This window comes from Myotis yumanensis, unplaced genomic scaffold (genome assembly GCF_028538775.1).
Source record: "Myotis yumanensis isolate MYYU_CA2020_CCGP unplaced genomic scaffold, mMyoYum1.0.hap1 SCAF_9, whole genome shotgun sequence".
In the NCBI taxonomy this organism is placed as follows: domain Eukaryota; kingdom Metazoa; phylum Chordata; class Mammalia; order Chiroptera; family Vespertilionidae; genus Myotis; species Myotis yumanensis.
Genome location: NW_027223760.1, coordinates 24,346,884 through 24,373,218, shown reverse-complemented (window position 1 = coordinate 24,373,218; position 26,335 = coordinate 24,346,884). Strand labels below are relative to the sequence as shown.

Sequence of the window (26,335 nt, the reverse complement as noted above, 5' to 3'; positions counted from 1 at the left end):
TATGCAATACTCCCCTTTGGACACTTATAGTAGGTTATCTCCGAGTGTTCAATATTGTAAAGAATAGTATACTAAGTATTCTTTTACATTACATTTTGTGAGTGATTCTGGTTTGTTTCCTTAAGATAAAGCCTTAAAATGAAGTTACCGTGTTAAATAGTTTGCACATGTTAAGGTTTTTTATATACAATGCCAATTGCTCTCCAGAATGCATGACCAATTTAAATGACCAAGATTATATGAGGGTGCTTATTCCCAGCATCTTTACCCATGCAAGGTATCATTTTAAATTTCCTGACATTTTACTAGGCACAAAGACTTTTGGTTTTATTTTAATTTGCATTTATTCAATTACTAGTAAGACTGGACCTTTTTCATTTTAATCGAATCCCTTTTTCTCTTTTTGCCTTTTCAAGTTTTTACCCATTCTTCTTTTGAGATGTCTTTTTCTTAGAAGCCTTTAAGCTCTCTTTATATATTAAGGACACTATTACATATATATTTTTATGATCTAGAATATCTCCTTTAGCTTTTTATTTTGTTTGTGGTACAGATTCACTGGTTGGCTTAGCCTGGACCTCATGCCCTACCTCCTGAGATAAAGGAGGAGTCTGCTTTCCCAGAGCTACACGACGAGCTGGGAAAGGAGATGCATATGAGAAGACAACTAAGGTAAGGACTATATCTTTAAATATCAAGATAATTGTTTTTAATAGAAAATGACAAATACTCAGCCATTTGAAAACTCATTTATTTTACCACTATTAACATGGTAGAAACTAGAGTTAAAATCATGAAAAGACATAGTCCCTCCTTAGGTACTAATCTCTTTATATTAAAGCTACATAGGGGCCACCTGAGTGTACCAGTTTCTAAAGGTCTAATCAAATGTGGTTGGAACATTTTTCTCATGGCCTACTGATCTTTAGGTTCTCTAAATTCCTTTTTTCTTTTTAATCCTCCCCTGAGAATACATTTTCATTGATTTTAGAGAGGAAGGGAGACAGAGAAACAATGATGTGAGAGAGAAACATCCATCAGGTTGCCTACCGTATGTGCCCTGATCAGGGATCAAACCCGCAACTTTTTGGTGTATGGAACGACACTCCAACCATCTGAGCCACCCTGCCAGGGCTAAATTCCTTCTTTAACATAGGTTTCAGAGATCCAGTAGGCTTAGACCACACTTCTACTCTCCCCTGAGTTTATTCTGGTAAAGTCTCTATCTTTTGGCTACTTTGTTCTCTGGTTACTTATTTGGACTTTTTTTTTTTTTTTTTAAACTCAGGATCTTACCACTTTGTCATTTGGTAATGTTTTTTCCTGGTTTGTGACCCCAGACCCATATCCTGATTTAAACATATTCTCAGAGGAGCCCTCCCTGGGTCAACTGGAGCTAACCAAGGTGGACCCTGGAGCCCTGGGGCTTTAAGTCAATCACCACAGTGATTCAGAAGAGGCAAGGCCCAGTCCTATCCACATACCACATGTTAGTCAAGTTCAAAATGTTCTGCCTCGCCCACGCCATTATCCACTGACCCCCTCTTCCATATTGTTCCTGAGTATCTTCGTAGCAGTTATTTTATCCTTCCCTGCATCTTGACCATGCCTGGTTTTTTCAACACACATCCCCTCTCTCTATCTGCTATTCATGGAACATTTGTGTGCCCTCTCCCCCCGCCCCCACCCCTTCATATGTTGAACTCTAATCCCAATACGATGATATTTGGAGGTGGGGCTTTGGGGAGTTAATTAGGTGGAGCCCCCATGAATGGGATTAGTATCCTTATAAGAAGACACACCAGAGACACGATCTCTGTCTTCATGTATGGAGGCAGCAAGAAGGTCCTTTTCTGCAAACCTGGAAGTGGGCTCCCAGCAGACACTGAATCTGCTGGCACCGTGGTGGTGAACTTCCCAGCCTCCGGAACTACGAGAAGTAAACATTTTGGTTTAAGTCACCCAGTCTATGGTATTTGTTACAGCAACTCAAACTGACTAAGACACCTTCCCCATGCCTTCTGTGACAGTGACTTGGCTTCTGCAAGTCAGCCATGGTCTCTTTGTTACCCTTTCTTAGAGGTTTGACCACAGTATTCCTTTCCTGTTTCAGTCCTGTCTCTAGCATCTGCAACTCTTCCATTCTTCAGTAGTGCTCATCCACCCTTTCCTGCTCCCTCCACGGGCATCACACTTCTGACTGTGGCCTCCAAATTCCTTTCTGACTCTTTCTTACCTTTGGTGGCCCCTGACAGCACTGCCACTTTTAGGACACAAAGTGGGATTAATACTAGAAGAGCCGAGTGAAAAGAATTCCATATACCCTCTATTCTAAAGATGCTATATAATAAAAGGGTAATATGCAAATTGTCCCCTCGACCCAGTTCCACCAGAGTTCGACCAGGGGGCAGGGTCAGCCCGCCAACTGCTTGGGTACCCTCCCCCCAGCCGGCCCAGGCAGCAGGACCTCACCTGTGCACAAATTTGTGCACTGGGCCTCTAGTTATTATATAATGCATCACCATTTAATTACTATTTTTAGAGCCCTCCTCTCCACAAGTACTGCCACATAACTCTCAAGCATATCTATTGAAGATATTCTCTGGCCCAGGCCAGTTTGGCTCAGTGGATAGAGCATCAGCCTGTGGACTGAAGGGTCTCTGGTTCAATTCCAGTCAAGAGCACATGCCCAGGTTGTGGGCTCAATCCCCAATAGAGGGAGTGCAGGAGGTAGCCGATCAATGATTCTCTCTCATCATTGATGCTTCTATTTCTCTCTCCCTCTCCCTTCCTCTCTGAAATCAATAAAACTATATTTTAAAAAAAGATATTTTTTTATTTTAAAACTATAAAAAATATGAGGAAAAAAGCTTGATTCTTAGAATCTAGAAAATGCTATAATGGAATGGTTCTGGTTTTCAGTTAATGATTAACATTGAATAGCACTACCTCATCTTCATAATATTCTTACTATACTCATAAGCAAAAACAAACACACAAAAAACCATGAATTGTCTTCAGTACTTTCCATAGATCCTAGCTCAACCTCCTTTTGAGGTTGGCGTGCCAGCATTTTGAAAAACCCTAACTTAACTCTGGTGCCGTGTCACATACAGAAATTTTTTGATATTTGCAACCATAGTAAAACAAAGACTTATATTTTTGATATTTATTTTATATATTTAAATGCCATTTAACAAAGAAAAATCAACCAAAAAAATGAGTTCGCGTGTCATAGGTTCGCCATCACTGTCCTAGCTGTCTCTTGATGTTAGCCCTCTGGCATTCTTTTCACAGATTTGAGCCCTTCTTTCGAGGTTTGTTTTATACCCTAACTGCTACCTTTTGTACATATCCTTTAAAAATTCAAGCTTGGCCCTGGTCATGTGACTCTATTAGAGCACTGTCCTATACAAAAAGGTGGCATGTTCAATTCCCAGTCAGGGCACATACCTAGGTTGCCGGATCAATCCCCAGTTGGGGCACTTATGGAGGCAACCGATACACATTTCTCTCCCACACTGATGTCTCTCTCTCTCTCTCTCTCTCTCTCTCTCTCTCTCTCAAATAATTGTAAACATATCCTCGGGTGAGGATAAAATAAATAAATAAAAATACGAACTTATCAGAACACTTCTTGAGCAGTCACATTGATCTTTACCAGATGCTCCCTATTCTTCATGAAAATTACTGGCTTTATAAGAATTTAAGTTTTAAGTCATTTTACTCCTTTTGAGAGCACTTTCCTAGTTTCTGGCCAGACAGAGCCCCATGTCCATATTTTGTCTCAACTTATTCAAGTCTTCCTTGGGTCATATTGGAATGTACAGAATTGCCTCTCTGGCTATAACCAATTCAAGGATGCCGTGGTCATTTAAGTTAAGTTGTTTGTCACTTGTACCTCACCAACACATTCTTCTTAGCTGGCTAGAATTAAGCACAGAAGAGTTGTACCTATTCAAAGAGCAATTAGTTTATTTTTATTTATTTTTAATATATTTTTATTGCTTTTTAGAGAGGGTTCCTAGGAAGGGAGAGGGAGAAAGAGAAAAACATCAATGTGAGAGTGAAACATCAATCAGCAGCCTCCTGCACATCCCCTACCAGGAATTGAGCCCGCAACCCAAGCACGCATCTCGACCAGGAACCCAACTGCCAACCCTGTGGTGTACAGGGCAAGGCCCAACCAACAGAGACACATCACCCAGAGCTAAGCAATTAGTTTAAATTGAAGTCATGCTAACTTTATTTGATGCTCATTTTCCACAGAATGATTTTGTCCGTAGATGTTAAAAGTTCTCCATTACCTCTAAATTGTGGCCCTGTGCCAGTAATTTTGTCATTTGAATTGGGAAAGCATTCCTGACGTTGCCATAACAGGATCACAAGTCTTGCTAGGACTAGTTGACAACACATGGCCAGTGGTTGAGAGCATGAGCCAGGACTGGTGTGGGGAGTACTCCCAGGGCAGGGGTCGTGAATACAGAAGCTGGCTTGGATTAAGGCAGTCGAGCTGTGCAAGACTTGATATCTCATACCAAGATCAAGTTCAGGAAGTCTTTAATACTGAACAGTCCAGTATGAAGGGTAAGCCACCTGTGTACCATAGTTTAAGGGGATTACAACAGGGGTGTGGGCAGTAGCACACAACCCTCTGGGGAAGAGGACTGGTTAGAGATAAGCTAAATAAGATGTCAGAGTCATGGTGAAGTAGGCCAGGGTTCAGGACAGGGTCCCAAATCTACCGGGAGGGACTGTCATACAAGGCAGAATGACCAGAGACTGAAGTGTGGAGGTCAAGGTGGAAACCCAGAATTGGATAAACATAGTAGCGGGAGGCATAGTAGCAGGGAGCTACAGGTGTCTGAGGCTCACAGCTACCTAACTGGAAGGAAGCAAGATGCTGGGGTTTGTACTGATACACTTTCTCCCCATTAGAACTGGAAGTTAAGTATTGGGGAGGTTGGAGAGCCAGACCTACAAGTGTAGCTCCTGAGACAATCCAGCAGCTGGTTACTAGGGAAGCAAAGGCAAGACAACTGTCTGGGCTGCCTGATGTATGTTCCTGTGATCATGTCACTTCTGCTTTCACTTTCACCCCAACCTTCTCTACCAGGCATCAATCCTCAGGTTTGTGTTCATAAGTTCTTGACTCACAAGGTCACTGTGCTTTGCTTTTGATCGTGGATGTTTCTTTTGAACAAATTATGTACCTCCGTGTTGGTTAACACAACAACAACTCCCGTTTACTGATGACTTACCATATACTGGGTACCACGCTACCTAGTAGGCACGGTCTCATTTAATCCCTACAACCTCGTTGAGAAATAGGTTTTTTATCCCCATTCTAAAAATCAGAAACTGAAGCTTATGTGGTCACACATCTGGGACACAAAAGAGCTCAGATTTAAACATAGTTTTGTATAACAGCCTATCTGTTGCTTAAGTGACTACATTTATATTATGCTACATCCAAACAATTCTCACTGACACCTATCAGCCTCTAGATTTCTATCTATCTATCTATCTATCTATCTATCTATCTATCTATCTATCTTTTATCTATCTATCAATCTACCTATCATCCTCTGTCCTCTTTTAGCTCTAACTCTGTAACACTCAGTACTGCACTATTAAAGAGGTAGCATTAATGAGTACTTATTGAAGGAATTTAATGCAGTTTTTAAATGTTATTAAAACTCCTAAGTCCTCTCTTGGTGTGGGTATTTATAAAGTCAAGTAGTAAGAATTTTTCAGTTTGCTCTGTAAAAATACTACATTCCTGCACATTCATTCATCACAAGGAGAGAAGGAGCAAAGTGTTATATAATACTGAACTGAGGAGATATACTTTATTTCCAGATAAGTCAGATGTGGGAAAATGTGTTTATATGTTCAAATAAACTTGAGAAGTTAAAATAAAGAGGTTTATAGGGGTGGGCAGTTGTTCGTATGGAAAAAGACATGCAGGTTATGATTATTATAATGACTTTATTAACGCTGTGTTTCGCATACTCACAACTGTAAACCTACTTTTGCCAATCCCTGTATATGAACAGGTTATTTTCTTCACAAGTTATGATTCTGAACATCTTTCTCATGACATGATCTTTATGTTTGCTAAATCACTACGTCCACTGGCCAAATTCAACCCACCCCATATTTCTGTATGGCCTAAGAGCTAAGAATGATTTTCAAATTTTTAAGTAGCTAAAAAAGATCAAAAGAAGACTAACATTTCAGACATGTGAGAGATACATGAAATGCAAGTCTCGGTGCCCATAAATAAAGTTTTAATTGGAACACAGCCATGCTCATTCATTTACTCATTGTCTGTGACTGCTTTCTCACTACAGTGGCAAGTTAAGTAGCTGGCCCACAAAGCCTAAAAAATTTCCCATCTGGCCCTTTCCATAACACTTCTGCTAACCCTTGCTCTAACTACATAATACAGGATGTCATAACATTTTCAATATTGTTTAAACGACATCTATTATTTTAGTTTCAAATTCAAGGACACTGCACCAAAAGGTCATGACATCTCTGTGGCTATGCAGGTTTCCATGTGCTCAGGACAGGGTAGGAACCTTTTCTCCTTTGGAATCCTGTCCATTCTCTCCTAATAGCTCCTCTCTGCAGAAACAGTAACAGATTGAGAAGCTGGAGGTTTCTCTAAGAGGCGATACCTCTCTCCCTGCCAAGAGCCATCTTTCCCTTTGATGGGAAGCTAGGGCTGGGCATCCTGGTGAGGGGTTACAGTTATTACAGAACTGTAGTGGCACCAGAATGGATCCTCCAGGCTCCATCAACTCATTCAAGGTGGTAGGATAGAGTCAGATAGACGAGAAAAAGCCAATTGCCCTTTTGTCATCACTCAGAAGCTAAATAAAGACAAAAATGACTCAGAATGACCAGACCCAGGTGAAAGCGACTCATCAAGATGTTTTCGGGGGGCATTTAACATCGCAACGATATGGCACTGTGAGAGCTCAATCAATGTGTCGTCACAGAGTAAAATCGGGGAGCAGAACCTCCCTGCTTTTCTAAGATCAGGTTTGATTTGCAGCAAAGTTCAAGGGAATATGTCTTATTTATTTTTTGAGGCCCAAAGGTGCATTCTGCTATCTTTCAGTATCTCTGCCTGTCTGTCTCTCGGTGTCATTGTCTCTCTTTTCAATTTAATGAAATTTTAGTGATTATTTATTATGTGTGAGACACAGGGCAAGCCCCGAGGATACAAAAATAAATAAAATAATCCCAACTCTCGGGAAGCTTAGGGTTTATGAGAGAAACAAGTTATAATGACCTTCTTGGACATTTTGGCAACATTTAACATGATCCTCGTTAACGTATTGTTCTCTTGGTTTCTTTGGCCCCGTAATTTCCTGGTTTTATTTTTCTGGTTTCTGATTCTCAGTCTCCATTGCCAGCTCTTTCCTTTTATCCAATCCCTAAATGAGCAGAGCTTAGTCCCGAGCCTATTATTCTTTTGATTCTATCTTCCCTCTTTAAGCAATCTTCTCCCAAATTTATACACCCAGTTCCAGCAGCTCTTCTGACTTAAGGCCTGTATCCTAAGTCTGCAGTAGACATCACCACTTTCTGTTTGCCAGGCTGGGAAGAGGGTGAACATTGTCAATAGGAGTGAAAGTTGGTACAACCTCTGTGGAGGGCAATCCGGCAGTATGTATCACATTTTTAAATGTACAAAGCCTTTGACCTAGCAATTCTACTTTTATATATTTATCCAATGGGTACATTCACACATGTATTGAAGGATGATTCTTTTAGCCTCTTCACTGACAGATGTTAGAAGAGCCATCCTGGGAACTCTGTTATTATCTCAGGATTCTCCATCTTGGTGATTGACACTGTACTCATGCCTCTGATCTCGGAGGAATTCTCAAGTCAACCATGACACGACCTCCCTCTCCATTTAAATGGACACGTTTTAAAAAATAACTCTTAACACTCATCAGTTCTCTTCCTGTACATGCCACCACCCGAGTCCGGGAAACCAGCATCTCTGACTTGAGTTGCTGAAATACCTTCTCAGCTGGTCTCCCCACATCTGCTCTTACCCGGCTCTATTTTCCCTTCTCACAGATGTTTCTCAGACCAAGAAAAAAAAAAGTTAATAGTCTTTAAAAAGAAATACAATACTAGCAAAATACATGTTGTTCTTCATCTTTTTTTTAAATGTAGCAATGTATCGTGAAGATCTTTTCAGATCAGTACACTAAACCACTTCACAATTTTTAAACAGCTGCCTACCTTCACTTATATAACTGTACCCTAATTTATTTAACCACATCTCTACTGATAGACATGTAGGTTGTTTTCCATCTTTAGCATAAATAGTCAGTGAAGACCCTAGAAGAGTCATCCTTTAATAGATGTGTGAATGTATCTATTGGATAAATATATAAAAGTGGAATGGCTAGGTCAAAGGCTTGTACATTTAAAATTTTCATAAATACTGCTAGGTTGCCCTCCACAGAGGTTTCACTCCTACTGACAATGTTCACCCTCTTCCCAGCCTGGCAAACAAAGTATGCTATTAAACTTTTGTTGTTGTTGTTAATCCTCACCTGAAGATATTTTTTTTTCTATTGCTTTTTAGAGAGAGTAGAAGGAAAGGAGGGAGGGAGAGAAACATCGATGTGAGAGAGAAACATCAACTGGTTGCCTCCTGCACGTGCCCAGAGCCTCTAACAGGGTCAAGAAGCAAACCTACAACTCAGGTATGTGCCCTTCACTAGGATTCGAACCCACGACTCTTCAAGTGTGCAGACCGACTGTCTAACCACTGAGCAACACTGGCCAGGGAGCTACTAAACATTTTTATTTGTGCCAACCTGATATGTAAAATCCACATCTTATTGCATTGTAATTTGTATATCTGTTGTTATGAGAAAGGGTGAGCTTTTTTTTACATATTTAACAGATCCATTTGTATTTCTTTAACTATAATCTGTCAAACTCTTTGCCCAATCTCCCAGGGTTTTCGCTGCTTTTCTTATTAATTTGTAGGAGTGCTTTGGTTTCGTCTTAAGTAATCTAATATCCAGGTTCTTTTAGGTATCCTGATTTTTTTTTAAGTCACAACTTAGCCATTTTTCCCTAATAAAAAAAAATCATCAAATGTTAACTCCTGCCGAACCGGTTTGGCTCAGTGGATAGAGCGTCGGCCTGCGGACTCAGGGGTTCCAGGTTCGATTCCGGTCAAGGGCATGTACCTTGGTTGCGGGCACATCCCCAGTAGGGGGCGTGCAGGAGGCAGCTGATCGACCTCTCTCATTGATGTTTCTAACTCTCTGTCCCTCTTCCTTCTTCTCTGTAAAAAATCAATAAAATATATTAAAAAAAAATGTTAACTCCATTACAGGGGAGCTCACATGAAGTGTTCACGTGCAGAGGTTATAAATTGCTTTGCAGAAGTCCTGATTTCCTGATAATAGCTTGACAAGACTGCTTTATACCTATCGCTATACTATTTAATTTTTCTAATAGCCCTGTGATGTACATGTTATTATTAATCACAATGTGAACCTCAGAGAATATGAATGCCCAATGTCACACAGCTAGTAACTCTCCCACTCCTGGAATCTTAAAAGCCTAGTAATCCATCATCACTGGCCATCCCTCAACCACACCAGGCTCTGATCCTTCATGCCTCTCATTTCTAATAATCAATGTCTCCTCTCTTTTTCCTTCTATAAACATCCAATGAACATTTTTAAGTGCCTAATATGTGCCAGAAATCCTCTTAGGGTTTAAACAATAAAAACAAATAGTAATAAAGTTTTACTACTCTGAAAAAAGTACATGGGATGGTTGGGAAGGTAGACAGAGAAGGATACGTTAGTAAGGCAGCCAGGACCGGCCTCTTTGAGGAGGTGACATTTAAACAGAGATTAGAATGATCAAAAGACTATTCCAGGAAAAAGGAAATATCTGGGGTGAGTCCTTTAAAATAAGAGCAAATCCAATGTGATTGAGGAATATCCAAAGGGCCAGTGTGATTGGAGTTGGGTGGGGGGGGGGGGGGGAGAGAGACAGCGGTGGGAGAGGAGACTGAAGAGGAGTCTGGGATGCCACAGGGTTTTGTAGGCCAGCAAAGGAGTCCGGACTTTATTCCAAGTGCAATCAGAAGACATGGAGGGATTGTAAAAGGAGGAGAAATAAGATCTGATTTATGTTTTATGCTTTATGTCACTCTGGCTGTGCTGGGGAGTGTAGGAGCAAGAGTGGAAGTAAGAAGACCAATTAAAACGCTATTACAGCAGCCCAGAAGATGGTTCTTATATTAGTGTGGTAGCAGTAGAGATAGAAATAGATTGTGAAAGTGTTTTGGAGGGAGGGTTGAGCTGAATTCCTCATGGATTGGATGTGAGGACTGAGGAAAAGAGAAGAATCATGTACATGTGTTTTTCAACTTGAGCAATTGGTGGATGGTGAAGCCATTTAATTTGAAGGAGAGGGCTTCACAGAATAAAAAGTTTGGTATTGCTGTATTATTTCCTTCTTTTCCTATGCAGCCTTAACAGACCATGCTTTTATTCTCTTCCCAATACCTTTATTTCTCCCTTCTACTTGCCCTTTAGTCCTTCTTACCCAGAAGAACTTCCTCTATCTACCTCCTCTACTCCTCAATCCACTGCAATCTGGTTACTACCCCAATAAACTCCTTCTTGCCAAACACAACAATGACCTCCTTGTTACTAAGTCCGAGGACTTTCAGTCCTCATTTTTCTTGACCTTTCTCTAGCATTTAATACTGTTGCCAATTCCTCCCTTGGCTTCTCTGAAACTACTTGTTCCTGGTTCTGCTACCTCTCTGGATGTTCTTCCTTCGTATGCTTGTTTTCTCACCTTTTAAATGTTGTAATTTCCATAAGTTCCCAGAGTAGTTCCTCTTCTCTTTTCATGCTATCCCTTTTCTGTTGGGTATGTCATCTACTTTCATAAACCATCACATTATCACATTCTGATGATTCCTGCATAGATCTCTCTCCTGAGTTCTAGACTTCCCTGTTCAATTACATAATAGAAAGCTTCACTTTGATATCCCACGGACACTTCAAACTCAACATGTTTCAAATTAAACTCATTACCTTCCCTCCTAAACCTATGTTTCCTCCTGAAGTCTCCATCTCGGCAAAAGGTACCACTATCCTGCCATTTACCTAAGTCATAAATCTACTTCTATTCCTAATCCTGCAGATAAAATCAATAATAAAATTCAGTTGGTTCTATTATCTTAAATATGTCTTGAATCCTTCTGCTCTCTCCATTTCCATTCTTGCTGCCTTAGTTTAGATGTCCATCATTTGCTGCTTATAATGCTAATGTCCTAACTAGTCTGTTTGTTTTACAGTGTTAATCACACTAATAAATTCTTCAAATTGTAATGATCTTTCTAAAATGAACATACTCCTTAAAATTTATCAGTGGTTCTCCATCAGCCTTAGGATAAACTGAAACTTCTCAGGAAGACATACAAGACCTTACTGATCTTTCTAGGCGTATCCTTCACAACTGACGTGCATCCACACAATGTATTAACTGAGCATCTACTGCTTTCCTGGGCACTGTCCTTCCCTCCCAACTCTCTGGGTAACCTTTTCACCTCCAGGACTTCACACATAGTACTTTTTTTTTTTTTAACTTGAAATACATTTCTCTTTAACTTGCCCACTTGTCTGTATTACTTCTACTTATCTTTCAGAACTCGTCTTCATCTTCTATGGTTAGGGACCTTGGCTATGGCCAGCCATGGTTGGGTACCCCTCTGAGCTCTCTTGTTGGTATCATCTCACTGTTGTGTGATCAACTGTGTACTTATCTGTCTCCTCATTATACTATAAGTTCCTTTGAAGCAGACTATCTTATTTGTCTTTGTATTCCCAGTGTCTAGCATAGTACCTGACACAGAGCAGGCACTCAATAATGAATAAATCAACTGGCAGAGTGGGGTTTCAAAGTTGGGTTTTTTCTCTCTGGCACAAGTCTCACATTTCTTCATGCTGCTTCTTAATATCTTGAATCTGAAAATTTCAAAAATCTGTGCTAGGTATATTTTTGCCTATCAGTATTTAAAATACTGGTAAATAGGTATTAGCTCCATGAGGATTCAGTTGATTATTTATTTCTTGTGTAGCTCTTTTTCATCATTCCACTGTTTTGCTCATCCAAGTATTTTGGGTTAACTAAATCTAACATGACTTAAAGCCCTTCCCATACAATTTTATATCCTTTCTGTTGCTGCTACAACATCACTACACAAGCAGAGTAAGTACATTGAGAGTAAGATCAATTTCATTTGATTGTCTGAAAACTGACAATGATGTATCAACAGCAACTCATTTCCCATTACAATTTCCTCCAAGGTCACTATGGATAGGTATTACAGTTTCAGTGTCAAAATGTAACATGGCAAAATCCAGCTAAAATTGAAATTCAATATAATCACAGAATTTTGTAAATGGAAGGAAACTTAGACATCTTTGAGTCCAGCACTGTTGTTAAGCTTCCATGAGGAAATTGACAGGAGAAGAAAGACCTGGACTGGCTCGCCCAAGGTCATCTGGTCTATAGAAATGGGAGCCAATTTCCTAACTTTCAGTCAGCTGACCTTTCCTCAATGCCAAATACATCTTATATTTTCCATCTAAACAAATTATCTACATCAGGACCCACCAAACTGTTTACATAGTGCTTATCTTTATGATATTGCTTTTGTGATATCCTTGTTATAAAGAGGAAGGAACTGGGGGAAAAAGCAAGGGACACAGGGGATTGGTAAGAGACAAATAGTCCTCAGAGTGATGGGCTCCTATTTGTCGTGTAGCCTTTTGATCACACTGTGTTCTCTGAGTCCCAGTGCTAACCCTGTGCTCCCGGGGCCTGGATTCCACTCAATTCTGTGCCTTATTTGGCCTAAATGAGTTCCCCAGCTTCAATGTGTATTTTTTTGGGCTTCATTTTAGAAATATCATCCTAAATCTACTCTCTACTCGAGTTTGTTTTACTTCTAATGCTGAGGAATGAAGATTCTGGGTAAAAGAAAATAAAGATGATGGGTTTTCCTAGGACCTAGGCTTTCCATTTCAAGAATGGGTTCCTCATGGCAAACGGGCAGTCTACTTTATTCCTCAAATGATGACATGTTCCACGCAAATTAGTATTTAATTGGACTAATTTGTTTTCACAGAAAGCACGAATTTCTTTTTAAGAGGATCAGTTTGATAATGTTTTACCAGCTAGTGCTAGGAGACCAAATATAGACCAGTTCTGAGAAACAGGAAGTGAACCTGACTGGTCTAGTCTGCTGTCCCTGGCAGTGACGCAAATACAGAAATCAAATTAGGAAAACAAGATACGTGGGTGTGAGGCCATTGACGATCCTGCAGGATGCTACAACACAGGCAGGAACGCTTCTAACCGAACGCCATTCATTGTAATAACACCCTGAGAAATGTGACTGGCACAGAACACGCTGGTGATTGGAAAGCAGGAGCCCGAGTTCCCTTAGCAACAGCATGTGCTTCGGAGACAGTCATTAGCCTTTCCGTGAATCCCACCAACCCCTTACTTTTCTAAACATATGACTGGCATTAAAATAAAAAAAAAAGATGTTTCAGAAAACACTTTTAAAATTTCCAGGAGTGAATGGAAAGGAATAAAATAATAATAATAATAATAATAATAATAATAAAAGGTTTTCCTGAGAACTGCACTCAGGTAAAAGCAATAATGTCCATATGTGCCCAGCCTGTCCCTACACCCACTGGCTCTCAGTTCTGTGTTTCTGAAGCCCCTCTGGTAAAGGGCAGTGGAGATGAAATTGTTCAGAGGTGAAGGCCGTCCCCTCATCATGGTCAGAGAGCACGTAAGTAGTGGGGTCGGCAGCTTGTGTGGGGCGGAGGCCGATGGGGATGGAGACGAGGGACCACAAGCGCACAGTCTTGTTCTCCTTTCAGCAGGACAAATGACTCTGGTGGAGGGAGGGTGGTGCAGGGAACGAAGCTGTTCCTCCTATCGATTGTTTAATTGCTCCAGTGGCTGTTTGTCTGAGGCCACTGGCCAAGAGCATTATTATTTTCGTGGCTAAAGTGAGGTTGGGCAGGTTTCCATACCGTTCCCTACTTTTAAACAGGTCAGCTCCTCGCGCTCAGCCAGGCTGTGGGAATAGGGTGCATGTTGACTTTGACTACTCAGCTCTCCCCTGAAGAACCAGTGCTGGTGGGATGATGGGTCTCAAACCCCGAATGATCGCCTCTAGCTCTCTCCTGGGTTGGGGACGCGCAACTCCTCTGGAGCCTGAGTCAACTGCGGGCCGTTATTCGAATGGTAATTATGGCTGCGTTTTCCTGGTCACCCTTATTCTGGCCTAGGTCCCTCTCAGCTGGCCACTGGGCTCCTTCGGTTTGGCCCGGGTGACTCCTAGTTCTCCCCACCTCCCCGCCTAACCCCCCTGCGCGCTCCCTTCCCAAGGCGACCACCTGCGCCGCCCCACTTACCATCTGCCCGCGGGGAGGGCCCCCCGAGGTAGCGGAGCCCTCCCTGCTCCAGGGAGGCTCGGGGGAGCTCGGTGTTAGCCTCCAGCCCTTCGCTACCGGAGAGATCAGGTTCCTCCCCTCCTCCCCCTCCAGCGCCGGCCGCCCTCTTCTTGCATGACACAGCAGAACCGCAGCTGCTGCAGCGAGTCCCAACCATCCGCCCAGGAAGCGCCGCAACCCGGGCTCCAGAGAGGCGGAGGGGGGCGAGGCGGGGAGCCACCGCCGAGGGGGTTCTTGCCCCCACTTTCACTCTTTTCCCAGCCCAGGGGCACGGACCCCAAATGAGGCTAAAGCCGACCAGGCCGAGCTGTTGAGGAATGCAGGGGTTTGGCGGCAGAAAGGATGGGACCAGAGAAGCGGGGGTGTGAAGGAGACCCCAGGAGGGGCAGGGCTTTGCAGGCAGAAGGGGAAGAAGAGGCCAAGAAGTCAAAGGCCAGGCTGTGAAGGAGAATAAAGGAGGTCAAAGAGAGGTAAGGAGGTAGAGTTGCTGAGAAAGGAGACCGAGCTGGAAGAGGGGGGAGGGGTTGGGGGAGGTTGGGGGTGGGGGGGTGGGGGGGGGCTGGGATGGGAGGGAGCTGCAGGGGAAGGAGGACTGGGAGGGAGTATTTGGGGAGGCCTGAGCCAAGTACCCTGGCAGCATGGGGGCTGAATTGGGAGGCAAGGGAAGGAAAGAGGAGAGGGAAGGAAGAATTACGCATTGGATAAGAAGGTAAAAATTGGGGGACATACTATGGAATTATTAGAAGGGATGTCTGGGAGCTCATTCATCATGGCTGATGAGGTAAACTGATGAGGTGGAAAGAGATAGTTAATTGAGGCAAAACCAAAAGAAAGGGTGATCTACACCCCACTCTTAGTTGTATGCCAAGTTTTTAATAATTCTGCCAATCCAAACAGGGACTTTTCCTTATACATGGAAAAGCATGAACTGAAACATAGAAATACCTATTTAGCTTAGATTTACGGGATAAAATCTCCATGGTCCACACAAACTTTAAGGCAGGTATTTGGGATTTAAGTCATCAGTCCATAAAGGGGTTGTGATTCAATAATATCAAAGGCACTCAAAACTGATGTTACAGTATCCACAGATAGCTGGACTTTTAAGTATTTCATAGTGGTTATTAAATGTTAGCAAGGATGACAAAATTACCGGTTCAAAATATTAAAATGTTCACCTCTCTCTCTCTCTCTCTCTCTCACACACACACACACACACCTATAATTTCTAGTGTCTAGCATGTAAAGTATGATGAAAGGAAGAGCGTGTTTCCCTGATAATTTTATTTCCCACCAGCACTCTATGCATTTTACAGCAGACCAGCTGCTCCTCACCATTTCAAAGAATGTGGTCAGAAAGTAATACAGATACTGCCACTCTGGTTTTGTCTGTACCTTCCAGGTCATATCTTCGTGCCTCACTTCCTGACACAAACAAGTTTTCACTGTTGTCAGCAACAAAGCCCTGATACAGCTGCGGGAAGAAAACGGCATCGCATTTTGTCTCCTGCAAGCATCATCCACAGTTACGGGAGGAATGTAATTCCAGAAAGCTTTAAAGCTGGTGGTGATGGTAATTATGTATCAAATGCCCGATTCTATTTCTGTTATTATTGTTCTGTCATTTCTGTTCTACCCAAGAGCTGGCTGAACTCGCAGAGGTACAAATCCGGTTTTTCTTTTTTTGATCTGGTAACATGTCATCAGACCTGATGGAGAACTCACTGCTCTTGGGGGAAAATAAAGTGGGAGCCACGAAATGTCATTTTCACAGAGCGTGGGTTTGGTGACTGTAGGGAAGGATTTAAGGACGCTCCTTCTGTTCGCTTTTCTCTGTGATGAGCCAAGGCTGCTCGCGCACACAGACGCCGCGGCTCCCGGATGCTGCGGCTCCCTTATCTGGGCTCGGGCAGCGCCAGGAGCCCCTCCAGGACGCTGCGAGGGGCTCGCGGTGGGTGGTGGCGCGAGTGCCGCGGCCGCCAGTCCTGCTGCTGTTGTTGCTGCTGCTGCTGCAGTCACGTGGGAGCCCCTTTAAGTTTCCATAGAGAAGCCTCTCCGGTGTCACATGATGGACATGATATAATGAAACAACACCGTGGAGAGGAAAGCATTAGGGGAGCCCACGGCTACGAAAACAAGTGAGTGAGAAGAGGTGGGAGGAAGAGAAACTACGCCACCTCCCCTGCAACCGAGCCGCCCGCAGCAGCAGCGGGCGAGGAGAAGGGGGCGACGCCGGGGGAAGGCGGGAGGCTGGGAGACCGGGTCCTCCGCCCCGGCCCGGCGACCCCGCCGCCCACCGCCCACCGCGGAGAGAACAACTTTGAGCCGGCAGCCTCGGCCCGCCTGCACCTGTCTCGGGAGCCTCCCTCGCTCCCCGGCATGATCAGAGGGAAATGCGAGGAGAATCTGCTCTACAAATATTACATGCGCATCGTTTTCCCCTGTGCGCCTCGCTCCGGAGGAAGGAGAGAGAAAGGGATTGAAGCGGCCGCTGGTGTTCAGCCCCAAGGTAAGCGCTGGAGGGTGGGGAGAGCCGGCCCCACCGGCAGGACCGCGGGCTGGGGATTTTGTTCTCCGTTTAGACCCCTCGGGAGGGGGACGAGGCGGCCCCCGGCTGCTGGCGACGCGGATGGGTCCGATGGTCCAGCAGAAACATTGCCACTGTGGACTCTGCCGTTTCCTCTTTCGCACGCCCCGAGCTCCCACCCTCCGAGTCCCCGGGGGTCCCCTGCCCGCCCCCGGGAGGGGGCCGCAGGTCGCGGCCGGGGCGTTGGGAGCCGGGTGCGGGAAGGTAGGGGTCCTGGCAATGCCGGGGCCATTTCGCCATGTTTGTGTTGCTAAGATCACTTTTCCCCCCTTTGAGGTGGCTAGATGCCACTTGCTCCTCCGGAGCTGCTGCCGGGTGGAGAGTTTTTTTTTTTTTTTTTTTCAATGTCCGCATTCCAACTAATGTTGCGCAGATAAAATTCAAACTTGAGGTAAACAGAGGAGGAGGGGGAGGAGGGGGAGGAGAAGGAGGAGAGGGAAGGAGGGAGGGAGGGAGGCTGTTTCCATTTCGAGATCCCACCTCTTCACTCTGCGTAGACCGACATCCCGAACCTCCCGAGCGCTCGCTCGTGCCCCCCGCCCACCCCGCCTTTGATGTCAGTGTCCACCAGAAATAAGGCGGCGGAGCAAAAGGGGGGGGGGGCGTTGCTTGTAGAAGACGCGGCGCCTGGGTTCCCGAAGGGAGAAGCACTCCTGTCCCTCGGGCCCCTGGCTACTCCCTCCTTTCGCCGGGAGGGACGTTGGGTGCCCGGGTTTGCTTGGGAGCTGGGGGGCCGGAGGACGCGCTCCCGGGCTGGGCGGGGCGGGGGGATGCCTGCCCCTCTCCCTGACTTGAGGGAAGGGACGGGATTGCGCCCGCCCCGCCTCGGCCCGGCCCGGGAGGCGGGCTGGGTGGGTCCCAGGTGTCCAGCGGGCAGGTGGCGTGGCAGGTGTGCGGTGGGCACGGCTGTTTGTAAGTTGCCCCGGGTGGGACGGCGAGGGAAGTCTGAAGGCGAGTGGATGGGCAGAGCTGCGTCTTGTTTTCTGGTGGATTAAGGAGAAAACTCAGTACGTTCCCACCCTACCCCTACCCCTACCCCTACCCCTACCCCCATCCCCACCTTAAATGTCGGATTCGGCTGGAAGCTAGGCTGAAGGGGAGAGGGGATGGCTAAGGGCGAGAGTGAGCTTCGTCATGCGGGGAGCTGGGTTCTGACAGCTGGGAGGCATGCCCCCCCCGCCCCCGGGCTGGAGGGGCGGGCTGGGTGGTCCGCTAGGGGCGACGCCCCGGGGGTGGGAGTTGGCGGGGGGGTCCCTAGGGCTCGGGGTCCGCAGCCCGGGTGGCGGGGAGCGCGGTGGCAGGAGGAGCGGCCACGTGAGGGGTCTGCGGAAGCGCTGCGCGGAGGGAGGCGGGCGAAGTGCGCAGCGGAGTCGTGACGGCGCTGACACGGGGCCGCCGCGGGCGGGGGGCCGCCTCGCGCGGGCCCGACCCCAGGCCCGTGGCGACGGTTTTACCCCGAACGGTGGGTGCGCACGCCGGGGCTCTCCCCGGGGAGGCCGTTTCCTGGCGGGGTCCCCGCCCCGAGCGAGGCTGTAAACAGGGTGGCGCCCTCTGCCCTCCGGCCCCGGGGCTGCCGGGGCTGCCGGGGCGCGCGGCCGGCGGCGCCCGGGGTGACGGAGGCGCGGCCACGGCGCCGGGCAGTGGCGGCGGGGACGCGCCCGCTCCCCGCTCCCCGCCGCCCCCGCCGCCGCCCGGCCGCCTCTGTTTTTGTTTTGATGGAGCCCGCGTGCAGCTGGCGCGTGTCGAGTCACGTGCCGTGGGCGGGAGGGGCCGGGGCGCGGGAGCGGAGGGCGCCGTGACGCACCGGTCCCGGGGCCGGGCGGCCGCGGGGGGGCGGCGGGGGAAGGGGCGAGGGGGCGTGTGCCCTGGCAGGTCCGGATCGTGCCCGGGGTCGGTCGGGTCGTGGAAGTTGGTCCTCCGTGGGCCGCCTTCGGACGTGGGTGTCAATGCCGAGTTCGTCGCCACAGCAACCACCCGGGGTGCGGGGCCGGCCTGCGCGCTGATTCGGTCAGGTCAGAAATCAACAGATTTTACCGGCGCGTGGATTCCTGGGCACGTAGATACCGACCTGTAATTTGTCCTTCATCCTGCTGCACATTATAAGCATCTAGAGAGCTTTAGTGAACATTGCGATGCTCTACCCAATTCAGGACCAATGGAACCCAAATTCAAGTAGGGCGTGGACAGCATGTATTTAACCCCCCCCCCTCCCCCAGCGCTTTTGATGTAGAGTGAGGGGTGACAGTTTTTAGAGAGAACCAGCTTGAGGAAATAGTTGTGAAACTATTCATCTTTAGGAATGAAATGATAAAAATAGCTAAAGTAGCTAACATTTATTCATCAGTCACTACGTGGAGGGTCACAGTGTGCTGGCCTGGTGCCTACGCAGACATGGATGTACTTACTTGATGAAACATTGTTTACCCATTTCACGGTTGGGGAAACTGAAGCTCCGGAGGTTAAAATTGGTCAGTGATGATCCTCGCATGGTACCCAGGTAGGCTGACTTCAGAGCCCATCCTCAGCCATTCCATATGCTGCATTGGGAAATACACCTTCACTGACGGGCCACATGTCTGTGTGACGAGGACTGGTTATATGTTTGCCTAGGGGCCAGCGAGTTGATATACATGCGTTTATATAATTAGGTATTTTTATCTGGAAAGTTTTGCTTGTTATTAAAGAGAGGAGACTCACTCGTGAGTCAAGAAAGGCCTATGGGCTACCAGTATTTCCAAGAGTTTCTTCTGAAGAGAAGAGTGAGGGTATCCCAGTAATTCGAAGAAAACCCACTCCGTGGGAGTTTTTTGTTTTGAGAATGGAACACACGTGTAAAGTGAAGGGAAGAGTCCAGAAGATGCAGATATTTTCCAGGGATTTACATGAGCAGCCACGGAAGCCCTTTAGGTTGCTGGGCATGATGTAGTTTTGGTGGTCACATGCTGGCGGTAGCCCAAAGCACAAGGCAGTGTACTGAGTGGCATAAGTTCTGCCATGAAAATTTTGGAGGAAAACGACTACTTTGGTCTGGAGTACAGTAGCATAACTTCTATAGCCCCGTTCTCCCTTGGATTTCTTTCACTTGTCTCCTGGTCAGATAAACTCAGTGGGAATATTTAGCTGTGGAGGTAACCCATTTGTTTTGAAAATGTGTTCATTGATATATTTTCCAAGGGTATTCCAAATAAACCTACAAGAAACACAGATTTCCTGAAAACAGGGTTGCAGTTAAGATGTTTTTGTATTAAATATGTATTACTAAATGGTACTGTGTCACCAAAAAAAAAAAAAGTCTTGGTGTTCCTACTAACAATTGCCATCTAATATTGTTAGCTGTGTGGTAGGCATACCAGTGGGCATAGTACTTGTCAAGTTGTAGGGCTTGGTTTTCATGTTGCCTGCAAGTTTTGCTGAGGAGAGTTTACAGACACCTACCAAGGCAAGCTTGACATCATCCTCAGTGGTGTCATGTTGAGGTCCGGCATGGAAATAGCTCCCCAGCCCCACGACCTTCTCTCATTCTCATCCCCTTCCCTGTTAACCACCAAGGACACTTTCCTCCAGCATTGCCAAACCACTGTGGCTCCTTTGCACAGCCCTGCCCAGGTTTCTCTTCTGCAGCGCACCCCCTTCAGGAAATGTCCCCCGGTTTCGTCTCAGAAAACGCTCTATAAATGCCCTCTGTGTCACCTCTATGTCTGGTACACACGTGCCTCACTGCGTGTGTCACAATGTATCCTATTGTTTTTGTTTACAAGTTTGGCACCCCCACTAAATTGAGCTCATGAAAGGTGGGAATGGTGATTATTTACCTCCGTGTGTCACCGACACATAGTAGGCACTTCTTAAGTTGATTGCATCGGCCCGGATTGACTTTGAGTTGCATTATTAGTGTCACCCATCTTCATTCTTAACTGCCCTCACCAGCTCTGCTGCTGTGTACTGGGCTAAAGCACATCCATGTACAGAGAATACTAGTACAAAATACTACCAACACGTTCTTATGAAAGGAATAGGAGGGACGGGGCAAAATGTAATCAATTTTTCACTTGTTTCTTAATTTTCACTCTCAGTTGACCAGCTGGCCAGCACGACTTTCCTTGGTTACATGTGTACACTGGGAGAGATGCTCAACATGCTCACTTTTCAGTTTATTTAGGAAGAAATGGTACTCCATTGCTGAAGGACATACTTTTATGTGCCATAGCTGAGTACAGGTGCTTCATCCCATCTTATTATGCTGTAACTTTCAGGTTTAGTATTATCAGAGGTATTTGCAGAGCAGCACTGTCCCCTAGAGCTTTCTGAGATGATAGAAGAATGATTATAATGATATATTTTTAATGACTTAGAAGTGATAGTCACTAGCCACTTGAGGTGATTGAGCACTTTTAAGTTTGGGTAGTGTTACATAGGAACTGAATTTCTAATCGACTTAAATATAACTAGTCACAAGTGCCTAGTAGCTACTCGATTGAACGGTGCAATTATAGAGTATTTGACAGGTAAACATTTAGGCTAAGGTATTAAAATCTTGAATCATTTTTCAGGGCTTCACACTATGCTTCCCGTTACAAGCTGTTACTGGATGATGTTTTTGAGGCCTTCCTATTATAGAACATTTGTCTGTGTGTTCTGTGAGCCTTTCATGTAGTTCACGGTCTCCCTTTTTTTTAGGAGCAGAGTGAAGTGATGATGAGTAATTATTTACAAATACAATGGATTTGAGCCCTTGGTGTATAAAACTAAGTGGAAGTCCCGTGAGCTAATCAATATTTCTCTAAGAGGAATTGTTAAGAGCAGGCAGTTTATTAGTCCTGCTGGCCATTGTATCCCCCAGTGCCTGGTACAGTACCTGACACATTGTGAGTGCTCATAAATATTTGTTGAAGGAGTGAATGATCAGATAATTTAACCCCTCTAAGTTAGCTTTCCAGGGGTAGATTGTGGAGCTGAAGAGGAGGTCGAGGACCAGTAACTACACTGAATTTACAGTTCTTCCAAGGAATGCCATCTCCCCAGAGGAATTACTGTTAACTCAGTGACTGATTTCTTTCTTGTACGATAAGTAGCAGGCATTGTTACCTTTCTTTGACGACGGATTGAAAAACAAAGTCACAAGAAGATGTGGTGCTCAGGTTGTAGAGAGTTGGAAGTGTAAATCGAGTCGAGTAGTTAGTTTGTTTCTGTTGCCTTGTTCACTCAACCATGAATATTCTTCAGAGAAATAAAATCAGGCACCGAACTATGTTAGTTAGAAAGTTTGGTTTGTAAAAATCAAAGGTAGTAATATATGCTAATGGAGTCTGAAAAGAGGACTGAAATACCTCTTGGATGGCATGCCATTGAGTAAACAGCTTTATATGAGAAACAGGACTGGAAACATTTCTTAAACCTCTAAATCCCAGCCTGTGGTAATCCTAACACCCAAGTTTTAAACTCAAAGAGAATATTTGAAACGCAAATGGAAACAGATGTTTAGTTGTGCAGATAACCAACGCTAGGCTTTGAAATACTTATATAAAAAGGTATGAGAGACATCAAACATGTTTAGAACGAGAGCCTTAAGGCTGGAAATTGTAGATTTCATTTCATGTGGTCGATGCAGTATGTGGTGTAGAGCATGTGGAAGGTGCTGTGCAGCCAACTCCCCGTGCTGTGCATCAGGCTTACATACTCGTGGTGCTGTGTGGCTGGCTTACAGGCCTGTCCTTGTTCCTAGTTCACAGGCTACCTTCTCATCATTCTGCCACTAAGTGCCCCAAATGAAAACTGATTTTATACTAGAGTAAATAAAACATAAAATACAGATCGGTTTTTAAAAAAAATCATACTGTGTATTCCAAGATAAAACGTGAAGTTTTCTTTTTTGGGGGTGTGTGTGTGTGTGTTACTTTCTCTTTTAGCAATTTCTGGCCTCTTAGTCCTTAATGATTGATTACTCTTTTACTTTCTCTTTTAGCAATTTCTATCCTCTTAGTCTGTTATGATTGCTCTTCTGACACCTTTGGTGTGAACTCTTTTGGTTGGGGGTAGAAGCCCACAAACCAAAAACAAACCATCAACCATATGCTCCGTAAATGACTGCTGTTGCCCTCAAAACTGAACCAAAACACAACCATAAAAAGACAAAACCCACCACTGCTATCAGCAACACAGTTAACCCAGGCAACCAAACAAGTAAGGCCTATGAGATTTGAGTTGTTGCTTTGGTGGCAAGGTCAGTAATATGAAGTCTCTTTGTAGGTATGAAATGTAAATTACATATGACAAACTATTGTATATTTTGCCTGTCTAACTATGTAGCAGTGATAAAAGAATCCACACTGCACTGTAGATCTCTATCTGTTTGGCCTAGAAGACCCTATTGGGCAACTTGGGTTCAGGTGTATAATTTAAGAATCATTTTGAAAGTTTATTGAGAACTGTCTCTCATGATTTGGTCACTAACTTGATATAAGAATTGAAGGAAGTAACTGGCTTCCTATCTTTCTCTTCAGTGGAGTGGTTGGGTTGGATCAATGGTTCTCAGACTCAAGTGCGCATTTGAATCACTGAGGGCTTGTTAACGCCCAGCTGGGCCCCACCCCCGAGTTTCTGACTCAGTCGGAGTAGGGTGGGCCTAGTAATCTGCCTTGCTCACAGGGTCCCAGGGGATGCTGCTGCATTTTGAGGGCCAGTGGATTAAATAATCTAAAGTTTGTGATTCTATGCCTGTCCCCCCCCACCCCCCATTTCAAGTTGCAGCACCTGTTCTTTGATTTCTGCAACGTTACGGCATTTAAAGAATGCTGTCTGGCAAACTGAGTTTTTAAACGTTTGAAATGGGTTAAATTTTATTTTGAGAGTTTTTGAGAATTCTCGAAAACTTTGCAGAAACTTTGGGTCTCGGATTAGGTATACTTGCCCAATAGTAGGTAGATTCTCCAGTTAAAATATATTGAGATATTTCTGATGTTATTCAATGACAAAACTATTTGCTGCTCCTTAAACCTAAATGTAGTATCAAATCTAATCACGTACCTTTTAATACACAGCGCCAGGGCACGATGGGGGCACAATTCATAATTGTGGGCTCACTAAGTACAGTGGCTTTTGCAGGACAGTTCTTGTCCTCGTTCTCTTGGTTTGGGCCCACGGTTGACTCTGGTAGCATTAACCTGGGTGTCCTCTGAAGATCACTGCCTCGTAGATGGGTCATGGCTGCAGGAGGGAGATGCCCGTCAGGGGGATGAAGAGTAAGCCAGGGCACAGCCATCCCCTATTTTGAGGACTTTGGGGAACAGTGGAGGCTCTGCAGTCTCTAAATGAAGGAGGCAGAGATATCAGGAGGCATAGTAAAGCTGCACTGTTCTTACTTATCCAGAGTGTATGGGGGGAGGGCACGAAGGAGAGGTTCATGGAGATTCCAAGACCTCACAGGTGGTGCCCTGGAAGCGGTCCCGATTTCAGTAGCCCCCAGGTAATCTGGAGTCAGGTGGGCTTGAGGTTTGAGGTGAGTTGAAGTGAAGCTTGACATCTTATCTGAGAAAAGGAAAATAAAAAATAAGAAATGGGTGAGGAGTAGGCAATGGGAAGGTAAAAATGAAAGGTTTGTAAGTTTTTAAATGTTCTAAAACTTTGGTAAGACTAGGCTAGTTAATAGCATAGGTTTCTTTGTTAGAAAATAAATTAATGAGTTTTTCTTTTCATTTCTGCTGAATACTTGAGAATATCACCAGATGCTGTTATTTGACTTGAATCAGATGCCTTTCAAAGTCATGAGTAGGATTCAACCAGTGCTTACCTTTTAAGACTGTTTTAGGATCGTTAACTAGTTTTAAATCAAATTCCTGGAAGGTACGTGCGATCCCTATTACTGGGTGTGTTTTATGGATTAGGAAACAAATCATTTGTGTAGCACAGGCCACAACGCTGTGCTACAGCCAGGAGATCTCACTGCTTTTTATATCTACTAGTTTTAATTTTATCTTAAAATTCTGTTTTCTATCTGCTTTTATAAAATGGCTGAACCTTAAATCTTAGAGTTGATCTAGCATCCATATTATTGATTTTAAATTATATTTCATGGATACAGCCTTGGATTTTGAGCTACTATTTATTTTTTTGAGAAGAATGACGTGTGTTATGCAGTCATTTCTTGACTGAAATATCTGTGACATAATCTGTGAAACTGTTGTGACTTGGTTAGACTTCACAGTTTGACGGTAGGGTTGGCAGTCTACATGACGAGTGCTGGGCATGGCCCATGGCATCAGAGGGAGGGAGGTTTTTGTGTGATGCTCTCTCTCTCTCTCTCTCTCTCTCTCTATATATATATATATATTTAGTATTTTTTTATTGATTTCAGAGAGGAAGGGAGAGGGAGAGAGATAATAGAAATATTGTGATGAGAGAGAGAGAGCCATTGATTGCTGCCTCCTGCCCACCCCCTACTGGGGATGGAGCCTGCAACCCAGGCATGTGCCCTGACTGGGAATCGAACCGTGACCTCCTGGTTCATTGGTTGATGCTCAACCACTGAGCCACTCCAGCCGGGCTCCCCCCATCTTTTTTAAAGCTTCTCCCCCACCTCTTCCTCTCAGGACCTTTTAAAAGCCTCCCGTGTCTTGGAGAGTTAAGACCCTTTTCTTCAATGTAATCACACTAGCACTAGGCAACATCTGCCGTCGGCGGCGTCCACATCTCCTGAGGGTTCTCTCTTCCGACTCCTGACATTTCTGTTTGTCTCGCACCAGCCTTCTGGCCTCCGGCGAGCCGGACCTCCCTGTGCATTTCCTTCACGGTCCTGCCTCTGCATCTTCTTCTTCCTTTCTCTGCCAGAAGTTCTCTTTCTGTGCTGTGGCTGGTCTTCCTTGGGCTGGTGGAAAGAGGACCGAAGTAGAACAGTATTTGTACTGATGATTCGTGGGTACCTGCCACTGGGTACTGTGCTAGCGCTTTACATTCTTTCCACTGATTGCAGCTCCCACCAGCTCCTGGGTCGTGGAAGAGTGTCGCAGTCTCTGCCAGAGGCTCCTGGTCTGTAGAATGAGGGGTTAGTGAGTTTCTGGCCCTAAAGGGTTGTGATTGAGTTTATTCACATCTCATTGTGAACCCTTATAAGAGTACTTTCGCTTTTTGAAAGATACCTGTTAAAAAGACCGGGCTCAGTGTAGAGTGATGCTTGAGCACAGGACCAGGA

The 26,335-nt window shown here is 45.0% G+C and overlaps 1 protein-coding gene and 1 long non-coding RNA gene across 9 annotated transcripts in view; one reads left to right on the top strand and one right to left on the bottom strand.

Annotated features, from left to right (window-relative positions):
- MKLN1 (muskelin 1) overlaps positions 1 to 14,647 on the bottom strand; it is a 323,342-nt gene extending 308,695 nt beyond the window's left edge. For both annotated transcript variants that reach the window (XM_070423908.1, XM_070423911.1), the window contains exon 1: positions 14,526 to 14,647. The gene's annotated coding sequence lies outside the window, so the exon portion shown is untranslated. The remainder of the gene's footprint in view (positions 1 to 14,525) is intronic.
- Positions 14,648 to 16,547: 1,900 nt separating this feature from the next.
- Positions 16,548 to 26,335, top strand: part of LOC139016202 (uncharacterized) — a 184,522-nt gene continuing 174,734 nt past the window's right edge. For all 7 annotated transcript variants that reach the window (XR_011472649.1, XR_011472646.1, XR_011472648.1 and 4 more), the window contains exon 1: positions 16,548 to 17,073. This is a non-coding gene — a long non-coding RNA (uncharacterized lncRNA). The remainder of the gene's footprint in view (positions 17,074 to 26,335) is intronic.